The following is a 19,517-nucleotide window of genomic DNA, read 5'->3' as shown; positions in this document are numbered from 1 at the left end:
AAGCACTAGAACAGGTTACCCAGCAAAGTTGTGGAATCTTCATCCCTGGAGGTTTTTAAGACCTGGCTAGACAAAGCTTTGGCTGGGATGATATAGTTGGGGATGGTCCTGCTTTGAGCAGGAGGTTGGACTATGATTTTGTGAGGGTCCTTCCAACCCTATTTTTCTAGGATTCTATGATAAGCCTAGGATTTTTAACTCTGAGAATTCCAGTTTCTTCATACAGTGAAGCTGATTGTCATTTTCACTTTACATCAAGCAGCAGTGTGCTGTCATTGAAGCATCATTAAGAAGGCATTCAGAGCTGCAATAGATAACAGGTTTGGCTACCTTAACAGAAATCTTGTACCAGGGTTGGTTTAACATGCCTCCTCCTTCACTAAAAAAGGTCACTTTTAGTTTATCATCCCAGGTGGCAAAATATCTATTCATTTACTTTTACCATAATGATTGATGAGGCTGGAAAGCTAATGATATTTTGACATGTCCATAAAGATATTCATCTTATGAGTGAAATTTGTCCTGTTCCATGCATTTGCATGAGGTCTATGTGGCCCTTGGGCCTTCAAAATAGATCCTAAATGGGACTTAAATGGATAGCCCTTAAACAGGCCATCTTCACAGTGGTGAATTTTACCCTAAAGGAGTAGTATTTTGGAAGGTTGCTTGCTATTGCATCTAAAAATCACTGACCTCTTCATGTTTTGCTCCTACATACAGTCTCAGCAATGCCAGGGGAAACTAACAGAATTATTATGTTTGGATCCTAGGGACACATAAGAAAAAAAAGCTACAGAGAATGAAAACCAAAATGTTTGCATGTACAGCCACACTTACTGGAAAAAATATTTTTGCTTTTACTTCTGTTCCACTTATTTCCTGAAGGGATACAGTGCTTTGAATAGTTTTACTGCTTCTGGTGTTATAAAGAAGAACGTTTGTATTACTATGACATTCCAGAACAGAAGTATAGAGAAAGCATATACTTTAAACTAGATAGCAAATAATAATTACTTTATGATAATAAAGCTACCGTAGCTTTCCGAGAGACTTCATCACTGAATCTTAAGCCCTTTCCCATTTGCACTAAAAAAAAAAAAATTTAAAAACCCTAAAACAAAGGGAGATGGGAAAAGAAAGTGATTTCACCATTAAATTAAAAAAAATGCATTTATTTTAAAGCACTTTAAGGAATAACATAACTATTTTTAAGCATAACATTAAGATTCTTTTAGAACTCTAGTTAAAATTTGAGTTAGTGCTAGTAATCCAGATACTGCTGCATCTATATATAAGAATATTTGCACACATGTCGGTGGCACATCATTTGCAGTTCAAACCACTCCTGTTTTCAGTCATGTAAAGAAATAAATGCTGTAAATTAGTGAAGAATTCTATCGCAGGTACCACATGATATCCTGGGATATCAAGCACTAAGGTTCAGTTCATATGAAACAATATCCACAAAATGTTATGCCTGACAACTTAGAACCACTAGTTTTCAACATCATGTTTGCCAGTGTCCTCATCTGTAATAAGCAGGGATCCAGGTTTTCCATTTCCCATGGAAAAAACCAGAGAAACCCATGGATTTCCCCTTTTTATCAGAGAAAACGTGGATTTCTCCTTTTAGAAGAGAAACCCATGGATTCCCTGCTTTTGCAAACAGTTCTGCAGGCTGGCTGAGGTCCAGCCTGCAAAAGCTGTTTGCAAACAGGGTGGGAAATCCCCAGCCCTGGCCAGAGGGGGGAGAAGGAGGGGAATGTTGGGGCCTGAGACTCTCAGTCAGCCACAGCTCCGCTCTTCTCCTGGAGCCTGAGGTAAGTGGGGCTTGCAGGGGGCTGGGAGTCCCCTGTCAGGGGTGGGGGGGTTGCAGGTCATGGCTGAGGAGGAGCCAGAAGCTGGCCCTGGCCCCACCCAAGCATGCAGCAGCAGCAGTGGGGGAGCTGGCTCCATGCTGCTTCTGCTGCAGCTGCCTGCTATTGGGGGCAGGGAGCTGCAGACCTGGGTCCCTGGCCCCATAGCCTTGGCAGCTGGGGGCCCCCTCCAGCAGGGCTGGGGGTGCTGAAGAGGGCTTTTAATTTTAATAATGGATTTGGGGGGTTTTGTCAGAGAATTTGTGATTTTTCATCAGAGAATTTGTGATTTTTAATAGAGAAAACCAGGATCCCTGGTCATAAGTCTGTTCCTTTCTTCCATTTTACTGTCCCATAATAACCTGCTTTAACACCAGACATAATCTGCAAGAAGGCTATAGTCTTATATTGCTCCATGCTGGGTCAGGCCCATTGCAGTCATCTTGATTAAATTTAGTTATTACTGTTTGAATTGGACAAACATGATTCACAGCAGGAATCTCAACTAGAAATGAGTAAATCTAAACAGTTCTAGAAATGTAGCATTCATGTAACAAGAAACATTGATACTGATGCCAATTCATAAAAAGCATATTTTCCACCTTTGTAACTATAAATTCTACACTGTATTTAGCATACAGGAAAAAAAGTACCTCCTCAGCACATAAGAAATGGAAGATATGACAGCAATAACTTACCAGCCTTAAGAGAGAACTGTAACAAACAGCAGCCACTTCAAGACTGTGGCTATTTAGTTCTGCCATATTTAAGGGATCAGAAGGACATGTTGAGAGGAAAATTTCCAATAAAAGAAAAACCTTAACTTCTGCTCTGCTGATGAGCCAACAGTTAGTCAGGCAAACCTGAAAGTGGCTGGAGAGGCAGTCAAAACTACTAGACTGATTTCCCCCAGAAGACTTCTGAGGCAGGTGGGAGGTATAAACACCATCTTTATCTCCACCTGACATTTTGCAGCTTCTCTAAACCATTAAGGATGACTCAAATTCTAAGCCGATTTTTAGATTCAACCCTTTTGCTAGATATTGAAGGTGTAGCATTCCTTACTGACTTGTGCTTATACCTGATTAAACGTATATAAGCACCACCAGCAACTGAGAGAAATATAGTTTGCAGATGGATGCCACTGTGGTAAAATATTAGAATTGTTTCTGTTTCCTTTTGTAAGAGTGTATCAATGTCAGGGGGAAAGGCTTTAATTTTAATGCTGGAAAAATATGTTACTGATGCAAAATTATGCGGGAGGGCCATCAAATTAAAAAGAGTTCAGGAAAAATTCAGAGTAATTTAGGTTGCTTTCACAAGTCAGTAAAAGGTGTATGTGTGTGTATGGGTGGGAGGGTGTGTGGATAAGCACTGACCTTTCTCCATAATGTTGAAGAGCAGGTGGAGAAACAATAACCTTTCTGAGGCATGTGCGTGGAGTATGAATCCTCACAAATTATTTTGGCACTGCAGAAAGCTCCAGTGATGCCACATTTGTGTTATTACATATAATTCTGATCATTACATTAAAAGGATATTATTTAACTGGAGGACAGCTGAGCTGATTCAGGATTTGGAAAATGACCAGCTGGCACATCTTTGGACCACAGACTAAGGCCAAACAAGTAGAAAACAATAAATATTATTTGAGGCTATTAAAGGTTATTTAAATTAAGAAACAAGAAAGACATTAGCAGATCAGATTCTGATACTGATATTGGAGTATGAGACTGTAGTTTACAGTACTGACAGTGATGTATGTTTGAATGGGGCAAAAATGACCTTCAGGGAAAATAGTAGATTATAAGAACTGCATTGTTTGTGAACAAGCTGAGATGCTAGAGCTGTTTTTTCCCCTAAGTTAAAATGAGACCTTCTTCAGCCAAGTGTGTTTTAGTAAATCAAATGGTTGCAGAGGCTCCCGGTTATATAAGCACTATCTTCAGATATCCATATAATATTTAGAAAGTCTGTGAACAACAGCCTGAGCTTTCAGTCTTCGCTAACACAAAACTAACACTGATTTTAAGAGAGTTTCTTAAACATAAACTGAAGGATTAAGCTCTAAAAAGCAAATGAAAGGGTATTTAGTGCCTCAATGAATTCTAGTCAGTGGTTACTGGGAATTTTGCATCAAAAGGATCCCATTCAATTCAAAACAAAATATGCACATCACACTGTTACATCCTATCATCACTCATACTTCCAAATCCTGTTAGCATTTTCAGGGTTCAGTGAAGCTTTGAAGCCAGGTTGAGCCTTTGAGGCTGGGGCACTGAATGCATTCTTGCTCACTGTTTTAGGGACTGATCCTGAGGTCAATACTTTAGTATAAGATTAGTGTGACAGAATGGAAAATAATGCCCATTTATTAATAAAGTTGTTCATAATTTTGCAACATGACACTTCATATTTAGTGGTTTGCAGAATGAAAGATATATGGATCTTCTATCCAGTTATTTTTAACCCAGATAGGCAAGCAATGCCTTAAAATAAGGTTAGCTGGCAGGGAATTATAATACTGGTGGTAATGAGTTACTGGTAACTCTCTGGTAATTCTCTTTAAAAAACTAGGTGGCTGCAGCATTGATGCCTACACAGTCAGATGGGTGGCAAATTGGCCAGATGGTCGCACCAAGAGAGTGGTGGTAGACAGGTTGTTTTCAACCTGGAGGGATGTAGGCAGTGGAGTCCCCCAGGGCTCGGTTCTGGGGCCTGCACTGTTCAACATCTTTATCAGTGATCTGGATGTGGGTGTGGAATACACGCTGTCCAAATTCTCTGACAACACCAAGTTGTGGGGTGAGGTGGGCACGTTGGAGGGGAGGGACAGAATCCAGCTAGATCTAGACAGGTTGCAGAGGTGGGCAGATGAGAATAGGATGGAGTTCAATGCAGACAAGTGCAGGATGCTGCATCTAGGGAGAAGGAACCAGCAACACACCTGTAGGCTGGGGAACACCCTTTTTGTCAACACAGTGGCAGAAAGGGATCTGGAAGTCATTGTTGACTACAGGATGAACGTAAGCCACCAAGGCGAGGAAGCGGTCAGTAAGTCTAACTGCACCTTGTTGTGCATCTACAGATGCATCACAAGCAGGTCCAGGGAGGTGAGCCTTCCCCTCTATGCGGCATTGGTCAGGCCACAGTTGGGGTACTGCATCTAGTTCTGGGCATTGCACTTCAAGAGGAGTGTGGCTAGCATTGAGAGGGTCCAGAGGAGGGCCACTCATATGGTCAAGGGACAGCAAGGCAGGCCCTACGAGGAGAGGCTAAAGGACTTGAACCTATTCAGTCTCCACAAGAGAAGGCTGAGAGGGGATCTGTTGGCCGTTTACAAACTCACCAGGGGGAACCAGTGAGAATTGGGGTTACTAGGAATAACAGCCACAAATTGTTAGAGAGAAGGTTCAGGCTGGACATCAGGAGTCATTACTTTACAGTCAGAGCTGCCAGGCTGTGGTGCTCTCTCCTACCTTGGGAGTCTTCAAGAGGAGGCTGGACAGATATTTGGCTGGGGTGATATAATTTGGCTGAGGTGTTATGACCACGGCACCCATGCCTGCCCGGGGACGTGGACGTGAAGGCTATTTGTCACCTACATTTTCAGGCTTGCCCAGGGCCCCAGAGTCCACCTGCACACTGAAGAAGTGAGAGAGAAGATGAAGGATACCATATCTTCTGTAAGACACAGACAGAAGTCTAACCCCTCACCATGCAATACTGTGCCCATTGCTAACACCTAAGGAACCCATTAGAGAGGCATTGATCTCTTTCCGGCCTACCAACTGCACTGGATCCTGCTTAAGTCACGACAAACATAATTTAAAGTTCCAAACCAAGACCCTGTAGGCACTGGGTGGAAGTTGACACATAACAGTGGGTGTATCTACACATGCATTTGATTCAGGACCAGTTTACTTGCAAGTAAGCTACTCATGACTAAACACTCCAGAGCAGGCATCTACACATGCAGGGATGTGGCTGCAGATTTGCTGCTCCGAACAGCAAACTGCTCCCACTTCCTCAGGCCCTGCAATGGGCTCCTGCCACCATCAGATGAAGCTTGAGGCTCTAGCTGCACCTGCCAGTAGCTGGCAGCCATCTTTAAAAGGCTGCCCCACTCCCTGCTCTCTGATCAGTCACTTTTCTGGCTAGGAGCAGCATGCAGAGGCCAGAGCCAGCATGCAGCAGCTCTCTCGCCACAGCCTCTGCCTCCCTGCACCATGGCTGCTCCAGGCCCTACCCCTGGCAGAGATGCCCAGTGCCCCAGGCTCCTGCTAGACATGGTGCTGACCCTGCTGGCCCCAGTAGGCTTCCACCACCAAGGCCCAGGGCGAGCCACACACCCACAAGTGAGGGCAAGGGCACCAGGTGTGAGAGGCACTGGCCGACTACCTTCTCCTGCACTCCCAGCTGTAGACTGCCTGGACAGCCACCCACAGACCAGAGACCACATATTCCACTGCCCACCCCCAGCACCATGCTTACTGCAGACAGTTCTCAGAAAAATACTTTATTGCCCTCACAGTAAACAGACCTCCCCTCCCTCCAGAACACCAGAGCCAGGGGTGACAGCAGCCACTAGTCGTCCAGCACGGGCAGCTCCCCCTCCAGCAGCTGGTGGCCAGGGCCAACAGGGCCAGTGTGAAGTCTTGGCCCTGCTGCAGGCAGGTCCAGCTCTGCACCTACATGGAGCTGGGGTAAGTGGTGGGCCTGGGCCCAGGTGGGGGTGCTGGGTGGTGGGGGACCCAGGGCAGGGGCCAAGACGGAAGTTCCTGGCTGGTGGAAGCAGTGCTGGACTTCTGCCCAGGCCCATGGTGGGGCCTGCTGCTGGGCGGCAGCCAGGTGCTAGGGGACAGAGCAGTTGGTGTCATGAAGGTGACTGCCAGGGCCAGGATAGTGTTTAGCACCCAGTGGTCATCCTCTGTGGCCTACACTGCCATGGCCACAAGCACACCCTGCTCCTGCAAGGCCTCCACGTGGTCCTATTCCAGGGCCAGGGGCTGCACCCTGAATTCCCAGTCTGCCTGATCCAATGCATCCTTGCAGGCAATGTCCTCTGCCCACCGTGTGTCCTCTTGGATGATGTCCTCTGTCTACTGGTGGTGATATCCTCCATCTGCCACATCCACACATCTTCAAAACAGTCCTCTGTAGCCATCATCAACCAGTCCAAGAGAAGGGTCCAGTCCTGGGTCCTCCTCCTGTAGAGCTGGTGCATCTGGAGGACCACAGCCATGGATGGCAGTGACCCTGAGGCCTCATCCCGGCTACCAACTGTGGCCTCTCCCCTGCATGCAGCTGCAGCTCTGCAGAGCCATGAGAAAGAAGCCGTTTGTGAGAGTTTGCAATATTTCTGACATTAGACGCCTTGTACCAGGGGACTGTGCGCTGCACAGCCTCGGATTGGGGGTTGTACATGAATGGGTGCCCACGGACCATGGTAAGTTGGCTGAGGAGGCCCAGACCCAGAGAACCACTACCCAAACCCCCATCCCTGCTCACTCCCCAGGGGCCAGCAGACCACTGGGTGCTGGCTGTAGGCTGTTAACACTGGATTTATGACCTAGATACCTTGTTCCAGGTGGATCCAAAACCCTCAGATCGGCCACAACCTCTCCATTTGATAATAGGTGAATTTTATTGATACACAGTGATAGCAGATAAGAATAATGAAAACAATTCTGTATCTATCAATCCCAAAGTTCACAGCATCAAGGTACATCTGGCTAGCATGCAGGCTTCATTCTGAGGTTCTCTTTTGAGTGTCAGGTGTCAACAGCCTGAAGGTCAGAAGCTGAGGCCACCCCCCAGTAGGGTGGGTGAGACGGGCTGGTGGTGTGCCCTTTGTCTGTATTGACCTCAGGTTCCCCTCTTGGGGACTCTTTGCTGCTCTGAAATCCCTTTTATATTCTTTTCCCCTCCTGATGACTCTTCATCTCAGGGCATAACTGATTGGTTTCCCTGTGGTCACCATACTGTCCAAGTTTTGTCCTCTCGGCATGTAACTTTGTTTTGCAAACCTATCACATGCACACATCCTAATTTGGGCTTTATCAGTTTCTCATAATTTAGTTCATCTACCAAGACCAGAAATTCCAAGGGCTCTATACTTGGGCACTGTGATCTGGTACCAGTGCTGCACAGTCCCTTATCTCTGTTAACAGCGTGGTACATGTCTTCAGTTTCCCAGCCTGTGTGTCTGCTTCCTGCTAGCCTGTGTCAGACACAGTGGACTTTGAAGGAGATGGTCATGAACAGGCTCTTAGAAATCAATTAACCCTTGCCATTTCCTGAACCATTATTGTAATGCATATCTATTTTACCTCCAAGTCAGTTCCCAAAAGCAAATCTTATTTTCTAGCCATCACAGGCAGCCTGCCTCTCCAACTCTGTTCCCAGGCCAGGCCAGACTCTTGGCAGCACCTGCTGCCATGGCTCCAGATCTCACTCCCCTGCCTGCTCCTTCTGTAGCCCAACCTATTTCCTGTGCTGCTGCCAAGCCCACCGTGGCTGGGCTTAGGGGACATGGGGCTCCCAGATGACTGGGATGCAGAGCTGCCCATGCCCTGTGCTCCCCGCTCCAGGGAGGCGCTCCAGGGCCAGCCCCCCCCAACCCATGGCTTCTCTGTGCCTCGAGCATGCCCCTCCTGCACATTTCACAGGCACTGCATAAGGAGTTGTTTGCACAGATCAAGGGATACCCAACCCACTATTCCCTGCTGCTGCTGGCCATGGTGCCCTGGGCACACCTGGCATAGGACCCTGAGCTCCAGTGGTGCAGGGGCTGAGCCCACACTGCCCTGCAACTTCTGCTGCCACCTGGAGGGCTACTTGTCCCTGCCCCCTGCAGCTAAGGAGAACATTGCCGCTGGCATCAACACATTTCTTGGTGTGTGAGAGGCCCATGACCACCCAGCTGCGGGGCACAGGCTGCTCAATAAAGTTTTGCACTGTCTCCTGCCTCCTTGCATGCTGTGGGGGGCAGGAGAGGAACTCAGTCATCAGGGAAGCATGGCCAGGTTGGGGGCAGGGCCCTCCCCCCAACACAGGGCTTACTACATGGACAGGGATGGCATTACAGCTCCAGTCAGTCCCAGCTGGCAGTGCTGGCATACTGCTCCTGGAGGACTCACTGAGCAGCAGAGTATGGCATGCAGGGCCCACTGTAAAGAGCAGCTGGCATTGCTGGCAGCTCATGGTGACATGGCCAGATGTACCTTGTGTCTGGGGCTGAGGTTGCACAGCTGCCAGGGCAGGCACTGGCCTGGGCTCCCTGAGCTGCTGGTGGAGGCTGGGTGTCAGTGGGAGGGGCTTCTCCAGTGACACATCACCACAGGTGCCAAGCCAGAGCAGGGGCTCAGGCAGGCTGCCCATGTTGCAATACACAGCATGGCTGTGGCCCTGATCATGGAGTGCGAGGATTTCAGTCAGCTGCCACATAAAGGGCATGGACCTGTGGGCATTCCCTGACTGAAGGTTGTGGTTGGTGATCATAATTCACTGTGCCCACAAGTCCTTGACCTTTATGTGGCACTGCCACATCAACCAGTTGTGCTCCCGCATCTGGCTTGACAGCCCCTTGTACATGTGCATGTTGGAGTACCAGCCCTGCATGAACTGTCTCTATACCTCTGCCTCATCCCACACCACCATGAGTTCACCAGTCTCTTTCATGGACCAGTTGGGGCCCTGGGTGGCCTTATGTGGCACGGGTGACAATGCATTCGGGCCTACCATGCTCGCTCTCTGGGCCTCCATGCATCTGTCCCTCTGCTGCTAGGCCTGGGCAACTGCCTGCAGCACCCAGTGCAAGAGCATGGCAATGGACTAGGAGCCACACAGCAAGGTGATGCCCCACAACACCTGCAGGGTCCGAACAGGCTTCTGGGGGTTGGCTGCAGGCAGCTGAAGCTGGCCTTAGTGGCCAGGAGCTGTCTGCTACTGGGCCCAGGTGCTGGCAGGCCCAGCAGCAGCCTGTGGGCTTGGACCATGCAGCCTTGGTAGGCTTGCCACACTGTAGTGCCAGGCAGTGGCACCAGGGTACAGGCAAGCTACCACAGTTAGCCTGCAGCCTGTGCAGGGGGACCAGAGGCCAACAGTCACCCCAGGCTCCCTTCTCTTGTGCTCCAGGGATCAAAATGCCTTCAGGCTTTTAAGAGCCTGAGGCTGGAACAGGCATAGAGCCATGGGACAGGAGATGTTCCCAGCCTTGGGGCTGTAGTGAGGCTGGCCCCCTAGTGGCAGAGCTGACCAGGAGCAAATTTGGTCCTGTTCAGCATCTACACATGTGTTACTGTGCAATAACTAGGGCTGTGAAAAGCTTCAGGTTCTGATTCAATTCGGAGGAGACTTGGCCCAATTCAGCAGCCAAATCTCTGAATCAAATTGGGAGACCAATAAAAAGGTCCAAATCAATTCAAAGCTCTCTGAATTGATTTGGAAAAGATTCAGAGAGCTTTGAAGATTTGGGCAGTCCCCACTTGCCACTACAGGGAGCTGGACCTGGATTCCATGCCGGTAAGTGGGGGGGGGAGGGGGCTGGAGGAGGGGACAGAGGGTCATGGGGGGACCCCCTCCAGGTCCCATCCCCTGTCTGCTCCCCCAGCTCCCCTGAGTGCTGCCCATCCCCTGCCTGCTCTCCCAGTCCCCCGCCAATGGCTGCCCTGCCTGGGCCCAGCTCCTGGTTCTTTAAAAAAAAAGCCCCACACTCACAGGCTCCTGCCAGGCAAGGGGGTGATCCTTGCTGCCCTGTCCTGCATGGGGGGCTCTTCCATGAGCCCCCATCCCCTACCCACTCTCCCAGCCCCCCGATCACTGCCCCACCCAGCCCCAGCTCCCAAATAAGAAAAAAAAGCCTGTACTCACCAGATGCTACAGTGGCCATCAAGGCTTCTGGGGGTTCATGGCAGAGCCTCCCCACACACTGTGGGGCAGTGTGGGGACAGCAGGGATCTCCACCCCCACCGGCAGCCACTAGTGAGTGCCGGGCTTTTATTTTTTAAAGAAATGGGAGGCAGGGGCCAGGCGGGGCAGTCATTGACAGGGCTGGGAGAGCGGGCAGGGGATGGGGCTTGTTTGATTCGGAGATTCGGCAGCAGAACAATTAGTCAGCTGGTAACAGGCCACCCACCTAAGGGGCTGCCACTGGCTCAATTAATTAGTAATGAGGGGGAGTTGACTGGCTGACCAGGAAGTAAAAGGAGACAGGAAGAGGATGTGGGGTGGAAGATCTAGAGGGGAGAATGTTTGTATGGAGAGGGAGGGCTCCTCAGAGGAAGACCAGAGCACTAACCCTGGCTGGAATGGTTTATTTTGGAATTGTTGTATTAGCAACTGAGTCCTATGGTACAGATTAACCTGAGATTTGGAAGTTTGTGTTGCTGGCCACGTGCTATAGGTGTATTCAAATTGAGGGCTTGCTTTGCTTGAGCCTTGCGAAGCAGAAGAACTCAAGGCATTGCAGTTTGTGTTTCTAAGCCCAGAGAAAGACTGCTGCTGGGGCCAGATTAAAGGGCTCAAGGACTGATTTGAGTCAGGCTAGCTGGCAACCTGCTACACTCGCCTACTAAGACATTATCCTCTGGAATAAGTGACCTTTATTTTGAAATAATTACTCTGTTTTTCCCTATGTAGACAGTTCCCAATTATGGCTTGTGGACTCCTGGTACCTGAGGTGAAGATAGCATGTAAATGTCAGGCAGATATTTATGTAAACTATATACAAGACATGTCTACATGAGATGCTATGGCAATGTAACTTATTGCTATGGCAACGTAGTATCAGTGGACACAAACTGTGACACTGATGCTACCTCACTGGAGTGATGAGTTATATTGCCATAGTATCTAAAAATAACCATTTGCCACCTGCAGGTACTGCACAATCATTTAATACTTGCTAAAGCAAGTACTGAATAACTGCACATTACCAAAACCATAGTCAGGGGCACATGTAGATGCGTCCACATAATACTAGAGTTATCTCTTTGACAACAGGAAGTACATTTTTTAACAACAACAATAATAAAGGAAACCTCAGAAATTTGCAGCTCTTCAAGAAGCGTAAATAACTACCTAAGCAAGGGCATGACAACTTGTCGTTATCCTCCTTGGGTGGGTCTACATGTGCAATTACAGTATCTGAATAAACTGTGGAGATTATTGCTTAGGAGCATGCTGTTTAAACATGAGCCTAGGAGCAATTAACTCCAGAGCAATAAGCTCCTCAGTTTATTCAGATACAGGATGTAGAGCCTGGGCGGAGCACCCCTGGCTGGTAGGTCAGCCTGCCAGTCTGAGGCTTCTCACCCCAGTTCAATGTAGAGTGGCTGTGGTGTGCCTCAGCTGGTTGGGGCACAAGGGAGCTTCAGCACAGGGCTAGATAATGGGCAGCCCCCACACTGAAGCAGGTTTTACACGTCCTGCTGTGGTTTTTTATTCCACAGCAGGAAGGCACTTATAAATACTATAGTAACTGTAAATACTAGTATTTACAAGTACTACCCTCCTGAGGAGTAAATTAGTTTACTTTAACCTAACATGGGTGCATGTGTAGATATGCGATATTTACTGTGCAGCTAAATAGTCAACTGCACAGTAAACAGCTCATGTAGATGCACCCCTTGTGTTTTTTGCAATGTTGTTTCCTGTTTGTATAAACTTTTTCCTATCTCCTTTTAATCTGTAAACCTTTCATAGCAGAAATGGGTTTTTGTTGTTTTTTGGGGGGTTGGTTCTTTGTTTTGTTAAAGAAAAATGCTTCAGGAGCTATAATATTTATTTATTTATGTTCTGCCCTAGCCAAAAGGCTCAAAATAGCAATAATAATAATGTAGTCAAAATGTGAGAAAAAAAACAAGCAAATATCACAAATATTGTATATCAGTCCAAAATGTACATGGGCATTAACACACGTGGGGGGGGTATAAACAAATATTGGATCAAAGTCAAATAGAAACCCAACCAAACGTATTGGGAGTGATAGGAAGAATGAGTTCAGGTCATTTCTTTTATATGTCTTATCTATTTTTCCATGCTGCCTTCCCTAGTTCAAGACAGAGCTGGCTAGAAAAGGAACTGATATTCTATTAAAAAGGCTGTTCTTGGGGTATTTTTGGTCCAGCTGGAAGCATGACATGCCAGAAATGTCATAAAAAATGTTCTCATGAGAAATATAGTACATTTTTAATAAAAAAGGCAGCCAAACTTTGCAGTATTTATCTGAACTGGCATGCCAAACCATTGGTGTTCTCCCAGCACTACAATGAGTTTAAAGTGACAGAAATTAGCTAGATTATGGTGAAAAGAAATCCACGTCCACTAATTATTTGTTTTGATTTATAATCACAGACAATAATTGGCAGCTATGGATGTACAACAATAGCTAAATGAACTACTTTCACAACCACTAATAACAATAAATATAGATGCTAACTAGCAATAATCCAGATCAAGGTCAAAACTGCCACTCATTCATCCACCCCATATTGAAATGTCAGAGAAAACAGATGGGCTTTGCAGCTGTAGTCTATACATCAGTTTATTACATATCAGACTTGAAGGCTCAAATAGGGCAATGACAGGCTCTGGAACAAGTGACCTCAGTGATACTTTGCATAATCTCTGAAATGATATAAGATTTTGGTTGTACAAAATCTTTTTTGAATTTTACAAAATAATTTTCCCTTTAAATCAGAGCACTGTTTTTGATATTATTTTAAAGGCTGAATTTCTAGTAACAAGACATCAGTGATGTGCAAACAATAAAAATTCCTGTTTGAAAAGCAATTTATGGCTAGATGCTAGGACTAATGAAGGGAATACTGTTTAAAAACAAAATACTGTAGCTAGTTTTGACAGAGACGAAGAAAATCACACCTGGCCATTTTGGATTCTTCATAGTTTCGTAGTTTGTAGGGTCAGAAAGGACCTGAGCAGATCATCAAGTCCAACCTCCTGCCATGGCAGGAAAGAGTACTGGGGTCAAACGACCCCACCAAGGTGTTCGTCTACCCTCCTCTTAAAGACCCCCAGGGTAGGAGCCAGCACCACTTCTCTTGGAAGTTGGTTCCAGATCCTAGCCGACCTGACAGTGAAGTAGCGCCTCCTGATATCTAGCCTAAATCTACCCTCTGCCAGCTTGTGACCATTATTTCTAGTCACTCCTGGTACACTCGGGGGAACAGGGACTCCCTCAATGCCTGCTGGTCCCCTCTGACTAGTTTGTAAATGACCACTAGATCCCCCCCTCAGCCTTCTCGTGGAGGCTGAACAGGTTCAGGTCCTGTAGCCTCTCCTCATAGGGCCTGCCCTGCTGCCCCCTGATCATGCGAGTGGCCATCCTCTGGACCCTCTCCATGTTGTCCACATCCCTCCTGAAGTGCAGCACCCAGAACTGGATGCAATACTCCAGGTGTGGCCTGACCAGTGTCGCATAGAGGGGGAGGATCACCTTCTTGGACTTGCTCATGATGCATCTGTGGATGCATGACAAGGTACGGTTGGCTTTCCTGACTGTGTTCAGAATGACTACATCCACTGCTACCCCTGCGTCTAAGGATTTTGTGACCTGGTCATAGAAGGCCACCAGGTTGGTCTGACAGAACCTTGCTCTAATAAACCTGTGTTGGTTTCCCCTAAGCATAATGTCCCCTGCTGGCCCCTCATGGACATGCGCCAGGATAATTCTCTCAAAAAGCTTACCCAGGATCGAGGTAAGACGAACTGGCCTATAGTTTCCTGGGTCCTCCTTCCTCCCTTTTTTGAAAATGGGAACCACATTGGCCCTTTTCCAGTCCTCTGGCACCACACCAGAGTACCACGAGTGCTCATAAAGCCATGCCAGGGATTCCACAATGACCTCAGCTAATTCCATCAGCACTCTGGGGTGGAGATTGTCAGGACCAGCTGATTTAAATATGTCCAGTCCCTCCAAAAGTTCCCTGACTAGATCCTCACTGACCCTAGGCCTGGGTGCACCTCCCCTGGGGCCTACGGGGGTCCTGGTGGGGGGGGGGTGACCCGGTTCCTGCTATGGCAAATGGAGGCAAAGAAATTGTTAAATAGGTTAACTTTGTCATCTGGTGTGACGACCAGATTTTCTAGTGTGTCTTGCAGAGACCCCATGTTACCCAGTACCTTCTTTTTAACTTCTATGTATTTAAAAAAGGACTTCTTGTTGTCCTTGATCTGGGTAGCTAGTCCCAGTTCCATCTCCACCTTGGCCTTCCTGACCGCCGCCCTGTAGCCCCGAGCAACCGAGGTATAGTCCTCCCTGGTGATGGCCCCTCCCTTCCATTGGGTATATGCCTCATTTTTAGTTAGGAGACATTCCTGTATGCTTTTGGTGAGCCATGGGGGCTTTTGCACCCTCTTGCCTGCTTTGATCCCTGTTGGGATTACCTCCCTTTGGGTTTCGAGGATCATCTCCTTAAGAAACAATCACTCTTCTTGGACACCCAATTCCCCTCCCCTCCGGGACCTCAGTGCCTCCCTGACTATTCTCCTTACCTCACTGAAGTCCACCCTCCTGAAGTCCAGGGCTGCTGCCTTGCTGCAGGTCTTTGTCACCTTACACTGGATGGTGAATTCCAGCAGGCGACGATCGCTGTCACCCAGGTGGTCAAGCATCCGCAGACCCCTCACCAGGTCGTCGCCCATGGCCAGGACCAGGTCCAACAAGGCATCTCCCCTGGTGGGGCTGTGCACCTCCTGGGTTAGATGGAGGTCCTGTATCATGGCTAGGAACCTACGTGAGTGGTCAGACCTGGCTGACTGCTCTTCCCAGGAAATGTCTGGAAAGTTCTGGTCACCCATGATGACTATGTCCTTTGACCTAACTACCTCTGTGAGCTGACTTAAGAATTCCTGGTATAGCTCTTCCCCTTGGCTGGGCAGTCTGTAGCAGACCCCACTGTTAAGTCCTTTTCCCCTTGACTTCCTTGTATTCTAACACAGAGCACTTCAGTGTGCCCCTTCTGACCTGATTCTGTTCTAAACCTGTAAGTTACAGTTTTGCAAAGAGCCTTCAGCTTGTCAAAATGAGATATCCCATCACTAAAAATAAACCATTCCTGCTAGACAGAACAAAAATGTATTCTGATTGAATGGGGAGGTGAGGAGGGGAGGAACTTACCATATTTCTAGCTGATCCATTGAACCTATTTTGTGTATCCACTCTATCCTACAGTAGGCAGAAACCAAATTATGGTAGTGTTCAAGGGATGTTGTAGCTGTAAGGGTCCAGGAATTATGCAGGAGGCAAAGATTTTTTTTCAGTGATCTCTTTTATAGGATAAACTGCATAGTTAGGATAAAATTGTTTTATTTTGGTGGAAGCTATTCCAATGTAGTTTAACTTAGGAGCTTGTTACACATTACACTGTGAACTGCTCAAATGTTGATCAGATTTAGTGCCAGCTCAACTTTGGAGTAGTCACACAAGCAGGCCAGCAAGACTGACAGGTAAGAACTACCCCTGCTCCCATTCCAGGCTTCGCCCCTGAGTCCTGCCCCCTTGGCCTCCCCTAGATCTTCACTGTCCCTGAGGCTCCTTCCCTACCCCTCAGGATGTCCCCCTGCCTGCCCTGCCTCTGGGACATCCCCTGCTGCCCTGCCCCTGCTGGTTTACCTGTGGCTTCCTGCACTGTCTGTCCCAGGGAGTGGGCAAGGAAGGGTTTGCCTGCCTGGCCACAGTTGTTTCTGCCAGAGTGCTGCTCTTCTCCAAGCTAAGCCCAGCCCAGCCCAGACAGCAGCAGTGGCTGCTTAACTGTTCCCTGCTCCCCCACAACAGATAGTGCGAGCAGCCACAAGGAAGCAGGGGAGAGTGTGGAGAGAAAGTGAGTGGGGATCTTGGATGCGGGGGAGGATGGGCAGGGTAATGGGCCCAATCCAGGTCAGTGCAGGGAGGAGGGCAGTTGTGGTATTTACACTAATGTGTAGCCTACAGTGACTACACGTTAGTGTAACACAAGCTAGGGAACATGCATCTTACGTAAACCTAAGCTAGAGTAGCATAACTTTAAACTGCCTGTAGAGTGCTTAAAACTAGTTTCAGAAGTTAGTATGTGGATAATCTAGGGGTTAAGAGCCTCAGGAGCCACCTACAATTAATGTGCAACAAGGCCCTTAGTGTGGGATAGGAACACTCACATGGAACAGTTATCATACGTTAGCTGATATGTACTCTTGAAAGGTAAGTACTTCTCCTCCCTTTTAAAGCAGCATAATTGTTTGGTCTGTCCACAGTGTCACATTGTACTCTACCTCCTAGTCTTTGGAAAGGAATAATATATTAATTCCTTTATCTTTAAGAAAATGTAGTGCTAGTGGTGGGAAGAGGGAAAATATATTGAAATTGAGATAAGGCATTAATCCAGCAAAAACTAGTGTGTGTGTTTAACTAAATGAAGCTATTCACATATCTGAAATTACACAAGTGTGTGTTTGTAGGATCAATGTCCTCAGTGTATTTGCAGTACAGAAGAACAAGACAAGAGCAACAACAGCTTCCACATGCCTTTCCGGCTAGAGGAGATCTATAAGGAACACCTCTTGGGTTTGAAAAATAACTTAATTCTCTACACTCACTTAGCGTTTGTCCTCTCCACTGAGATTCTCTATTGTAAGATGCATGTTTTTGAGAAACTAGATGAAGACCATGCATTTATTTCCTGTGAATCAAACACCTGTCAGGTGGCAATAAATTTGTAACCAAATATCTACTTTTTCAAGTCTGGGCAATGGATTAAAAATGCTCTAGCAATCAAGCAAAGAAATGGAACAGGTGTCTTTCAACATTTCCAAATAGAGTCAATGAATAGAGAAACAACCTTTGTGAATATTATATCTTGGTGCCTTCTAGAAAGTCAAAAAAGTGTGGTCTGCCCTGCTGCCAACTATGTTTCTAAAGGGTGCTTGGGACCACATGGATGATGCTTCAAACTAAGACTTCACTTCACAGAAAATGGAACAAATCACAGCTGTCTTTATTACTAATTCAAGTATTCAGCCCACAGAGACAATAGGCTCTAGTTTGTAATGCTCTACCATTATCTGAGTGGAAGGTTGTTTAATTCAGAATAGAAGACTTATGTTGGTAGCTGCAATTTTCAGAGCTGACTCCTTTACATGAACCATTCTGTGAAAATCTGTGGATTATATTTGTTCTTTAGGCTTGATTTTTTTCCAATTACTTGCACAAAATATAGACCAACTTCTGTAAGTGGAGAAGTACCTCCAAAGAATATAGGTGCCCTCAATTCATCAGAAAAGCAGGAGACATATTGCTTTATTAGATAAAGCCCTATGGTTTCAGTTGAATATTAAGGAACCTGGTGTTTTCTTAGGGAAATAATTATCTGTAGGTAAATACTAAATAATAATTATTGATGTATGTTTCCAATAGACTCCACAAGGTACTAGGTTCTTTCCAGGCAGAGAAAGGGGAAGGAAGGACACTTCAAACAAAAGCACATTATTCAGAAGACCTGAGAGCTATACCTGCGCAAGCCTAGTCAAGATGCTTTAAACCAGACCCAAAAAGGGACAAAGGTGCCTAAAGAAGAACTCAGGCGAAATGTAGCTAACTAAAGTCCAGCTGAACCCTTAAAAAACAAACAAACAAAAACTACATATCTGTTTAGGCACCTGAGGCCACGTCCACACAAGCTTGGATGCATGGTATGTGGTGCCACAGGCTGCACATGCAGGCATGCTCCATGCTACTGCCTTGCGGTGCAGGAGGGTTTTTTGACCTCAGGGTCACACCAAAAAAAAGTGGGGGGGGCTCACGTAATGGCAATGTATGCTGCCTAAACCAGAGCCTGGCTGGCTGGAGCCATGCTCCAACTGCCAGCCAGGCTCCCAGCTGCAGGAGTGCCATGGTTGCAGCTCCCCAAAGCCCCCAGAACCCCAGGTAAGGCTGCTGGGGCCAGCACAGTTGCTGGGCCAAGCCTCCCCTAGCCCACCCAGAGTAACTTGCCATGCACCAGAGTGCACATGGCATGGGCATTCCCCAGGGACAAATAGCAGTGGCACAAAGTGTACTTTCATCATGAGTTCCCTCTCCCCCTCCCCCCAAGGGCAACCTACATGGCGAGTAATAATACTGTCAAAATCAAAGTGATACAAAAGAAAGCACACAAACTAGAAGAAGCAGTCTCTAGAAAGAGATTACTGAATCCAACAAGAACATAATTTTGTGCTCACAAAGTGTGTCGCTGCTACTTGCCCCTGAGGAACCAAACAACCACTTTCATTTGGATGTGGCCTGAAAGGGCAAAGGCAGCTAAGTTTTTACTGGCAAACTTAAGTAGGCACCTACATTTGTGCTACTTGCATTAAATGATGCCACCTTGACAAAGATGAGTATCTCAGCCACTGTCTCATACCTATATCCATTGGGGATTTATTAACTAGCCATTTCTGGTCCTAAGTCTCCTCAAGGTCCTGATCCAGTAGGTACACTCAGAACACACCTGATGTATATTGGCAGGATTAAGTTCAGCAAAGAGCACAACAGTCCTTGCCACTCTCATGCATGGCTTGAGGAAGGAGTGGTGCCAGTGCCCATGTCTATCAACAACTACTAGCTAAAACAGTTGCTCAGAAAATGGGACACCTACTGTTTATGCCCGTCTCAGCCTCAGGGAT

Source organism: Crocodylus siamensis, chromosome 1 (assembly GCF_052110815.1).
Source record: "Crocodylus siamensis isolate JL-2025a chromosome 1, ASM5211081v1, whole genome shotgun sequence".
In the NCBI taxonomy this organism is placed as follows: domain Eukaryota; kingdom Metazoa; phylum Chordata; order Crocodylia; family Crocodylidae; genus Crocodylus; species Crocodylus siamensis.
This window is presented reverse-complemented; position numbering follows the sequence as displayed.